This window comes from Oreochromis niloticus, linkage group LG8 (genome assembly GCF_001858045.2).
Source record: "Oreochromis niloticus isolate F11D_XX linkage group LG8, O_niloticus_UMD_NMBU, whole genome shotgun sequence".
NCBI lineage: Eukaryota > Metazoa > Chordata > Actinopteri > Cichliformes > Cichlidae > Oreochromis > Oreochromis niloticus.
Window position 1 is genome coordinate 8,459,189 of NC_031973.2, and position 4,204 is coordinate 8,463,392.

Here is a 4,204-nt window from a genome sequence, read left to right on the forward strand (position 1 = left end):
AGCATTATGGTCTAACAATAAAACAGCTTGTCAGCGTTCAGTTTTTTTGCAACAGCACAGCAGTAACCATTTAACACTTGCCACCCTCAACGTTTATTTTACCAGTGTTTGGGCAAAAAACTTGGGTTGTAAACATTTTAACATGGAAACAATTGTTCGTCTTTAAAAGTCCGCAAAATATACATTCATCCTGCATTCCTAACTTACCCTTATTCTTAGTATGTATTGTAGGGCTGCCACGATTAGTCGACTAGTCACGATTACGTCGACTATTAAAATCGTCGACGACTAATTTAATAGTCGACGCGTCGTTTGAAGCTTTGTAAGATCCCAAAAGACGCAGGAATAAGTAGTAGTATTTAAGAGTGTAATAACGGACTGAAACAGAAGATGGCAGCACTGCATGTACAAGGATGCCAGCTGCCGTTAAACCCCGAAGAAGAAGAAACTGTGTTCCAGAATTCATAGCGCGGCCCAGCGCAGTTGTCAACAATGGCGGCAGCTAGTTAGTTTTAATATTACAATTATTATTCTTTCTGGGTCACAAAATAAACGTTTAACATATTTTCAGGTGTACATTTTACGTCCAATGGATGCATGATCTGATTAGTCGACTAATCGCAAAAATAATCGGTGACTAGTCGACTATCAAAATAATCGTTTGTGGCAGCCCTAATGTATTGCAATTACCTTTACAATGCACACAATGTAACACAAACAGAATATGAACATATTTCCACCTCATAACAATATGCCTTGAACGCTAATATACACACCACCCTTCAACATTTCTGGTGCAGTATCATCTCTCAATTAAATCCTTTAAATCTCAATACTTTTGATTGTCTCTTACTAGCCCCCCTCCCCCACAAGAGTAAAATCTCTCAAATTGTAGTAGTTTACAAAGTTTTCAAAATTTCTCTTAAATGTAATTTTCCCTTTATCTGTCATTTTCAACAAATTACCGTTTTATTCCCATTCAGCCTCTGAAAAACTTCTGTCCATCTGACAGAACATTCATCATCCAAATTAAGGGTTGGCTTATTCATTCAGTTTATTCTTGAGCATCTGTACCTTGGTCAAGAGTCTGCTGACATACAGATGAAGGAAGAGCTTCTGAAGTACTTCAAAGGCCATGTTTTCCAGGTCATGCAGAACACCCTAGATGGTTATACCCACATCGGCTGGAGGAGTGCTGACATCAGCTTTTTCGATGGTGAAGACAGCAAGGGTAATTTGTTCCAGCTCCCTCTGAACAGCTGTAGCTGTAGCTTAGACACAAAAACAAAGAAAAATGGCGTCCAGTTAAATTAAAAAAAAGAAAAGAAAAAAAAAAGAGCCAAAGCTACCCTTTAATGAAGTAAACACAATATTAGGAACATGCACCCCAGTGCGCTACTATTTTAGACTACAGATTCAACAATAAATATAAATAGTTTGGGTATACAAGAAGATTCCCCAAAACATTTAAACAGGTTCCATGCAAATTACAACAACAACATTACAACATGCAAAAACATTAGTTATTCAAAATTTGGTTTAATACAGATAAAAAACTAAACTAAAATTACCAACCAATTATTCTTTGAAGAGGATGGTTGGGTCTTCATTCAGGTAGAAAGGTAGTGCCCTGAGGACACACTCCCTCCCCTTTTCAATAGTTTCCTTCCGTAGAGAGTGGCAGAGATACAGGAAGAGAAAACAGATATACTTTAGGATGACACAAACTCACATTATACGCAAAATGAATGACATATTCACTGCACAGATAGACATGTACACAAGACCAACTAATCATCACATGGACATGAATAGTTAACCTGTTGGGTAGGGTTTCCACCACATTATATATGTCCATAATGGAGGTATAGACAAACTAATACATCATCGTTTTTGCATTCAAAAACTGATCTTTAACATAAAAACATTCACTTATGGTTTAACCCGAAATTGAGGGATCAGATTTTACTTATGTTTAGGTAATTTTAATTTTCCAAAGTTTTGAGTACCAAACTTTGTCTTGCTTAATATAAATGTAAGTACACTGTGCAGCTACCACACACTAGCTGTTTAAATTTGAAAGTGATCTTATTAGCCATAATATTTTGCTACCAACAGAATAACGCACCTTTGTGGCTGGGGCCAAAATTTGTCTAATTTTCTTCACTGCAGCACCTCCTTTTTTCTTGAAGACTTTTATGAGCTGGTCAGTGTATTGGTCAAGTTGTGCAAAAAGCCTTGGAACAAGTGGAGCAGTAGTAATCCTCACAAATTCTGCTTCCACCTGAAAACATGTCAACAAACACAACATACTGTACTGTAAATATACATACTATATGTACACATATACATACTTTATAACTAAAACTAATGTAGAAAGACCTCATTAAAGCTATAATTTTAACACAAACATTTACACAAAATGCTAATGGAGCCATTACAGCTTTTATTGTTATTTATCAAGTTCCAAAAAATATTGATCACAGCTGATCTGAAAAGAATTTCATACCTCAGGCCCTTGAACTGCAACCTTTACAATGGTTCAGATCTGGAGAAGAAATAACAGGGGCATTGAATGGGTCACTAAAGAAAACTTAACTTATAAAACAGTTTTGTTTTTAAAAGTATAACAGTTCACATACCACATACAAGCTCAGCAGTACCACATACACCACATCAGTATAGGAGGGAGCAGGTAAAGGCAGGATCTGAAATTTATAAAGTAAAACAAGAAATTCATTACTTAATTTCAAGAAGCAAATTATTGATTGAATTACAACTAAATAAAATACTACTCAGAAGAAAAGCAAGAGATTGACATGTGCTAACTTTCTATAGAAGCAATTATCACCAGGTCTGTCGACTTCCATTGTCTGCCCACTCATATGTCGTGAATAATTTTATTTAAAAAAGTAAGTGTGTGATTTAACAAACTGTAATTTATAACTATGCTGATATGTATAACTCCGCTAGGAAACATGCTGTATTTACAGACCATTTTTACATAATACAGATTACTGATAGAGCATAACAATGGTGTCACAGTGGCCTTCGCCCTCGACTTTTTGGATTTTAAATGTCACTTTATGCTATCCTTGCTATCCTATTCGATATTTATGACTCTCGGATTACAGTAAAGGAATCCCAAGAAAGCAAATGAAAAAATAACCCCATGAACCCCTGTAGCTAATCCCTTAATAAAACCAAAAACAATAAAAATGTTTCTTACACAGTCCACAAAATAAGCATGTTAAGCATGTCCAGGACCCAGTAAAACTAATGTAGAACAAGCGCACGCAAACGATATAACATGTCTTATAAGACAAACGCAAAATATAACCATGCTCGACAGGTAGATACTACACAACACAGTCAAAGAAAAAACTGGTCTTACCTCTCAAAGAAACAGCAGCTTGGCGCCAAAACAACGTTTTTAAGTTAAATTTGAAGTCTTGCGCATGAGCAGGCCCAAGCCGTGAAACCTTGTTGTTCTTCGCGGTTTCATTACAACTGTTTTTGCATTACTGCCACCTTGTGGATATACAAAGTATATCGATCCTAATTGACTTAACTTAAATGTCATGCCATCAAGTAACACATTAGTATTATGTACAGTGAATAATAGACACAATTACGTAGACTTGATTAGAAAAACACATGTTAACTTAACAAAAACATATATTTTAAGTAAAATGAAAATAAATAATTAATATACACTGAACAATCCACCTCATTCATTTTTTTGAGTGCAGCTGCTCCCATCCTGAAAAAGACATGCATGTTAGTTTAATTAATGATTCTAAATTGGCCATAGATGCAAATGACTGTCTGGCTCTCTGTGTTATCCTAAAATGGATAAAAGCTTAAGAGAATGAATGAAAATGTAGTTTACCAAAGCTTAAAAATAATACCATTGACACTTTTGACTGTGTTACCTTGATAGCATTAGGTACTTAGATGGCTGGCCTTCAGTCCTTGTTTTGAAAAGAAATATTTTACTAGCTATTTGCATGTAAAAACCAGTTGGGTGTTGGAGAAAATTATCCCACATGTCTACAAACTGAGCCTAAAACCAGTCATTTGGGCTTAACAGGAACTGTTCACTAGATGTGGTGCTGAACTGCAGCTGTAGGTAGGCCACAGACTGTTTTCATCTGAGTGTTACAGTCTCTTTAAATCCATTAGTGGGAAAATGCTTTTTAAT

At 35.7% G+C, this 4,204-nt stretch overlaps 1 long non-coding RNA gene across 3 annotated transcripts; it reads right to left on the bottom strand.

The window, feature by feature from the left end:
• Positions 1 to 678: 678 nt before the first annotated feature.
• On the bottom strand, positions 679 to 3,744 carry LOC109203119 (uncharacterized). 3 transcript variants are annotated; one of them, XR_003221262.1, is made up of 6 exons: positions 3,395 to 3,744; positions 2,643 to 2,708; positions 2,510 to 2,548; positions 2,129 to 2,284; positions 1,576 to 1,665; positions 679 to 1,265 (listed from the first exon to the last, which is right to left on the bottom strand). It is a non-coding gene; the product is annotated as an uncharacterized LOC109203119 (long non-coding RNA). The 3 variants fall into 3 exon arrangements; XR_002063050.2 differs by having other exon boundaries at positions 679 to 1,271; positions 3,395 to 3,742; XR_002063051.2 differs by lacking the exon at positions 3,395 to 3,744 and adding an exon at positions 3,230 to 3,388 and having other exon boundaries at positions 679 to 1,271.
• Positions 3,745 to 4,204: the final 460 nt, after the last annotated feature.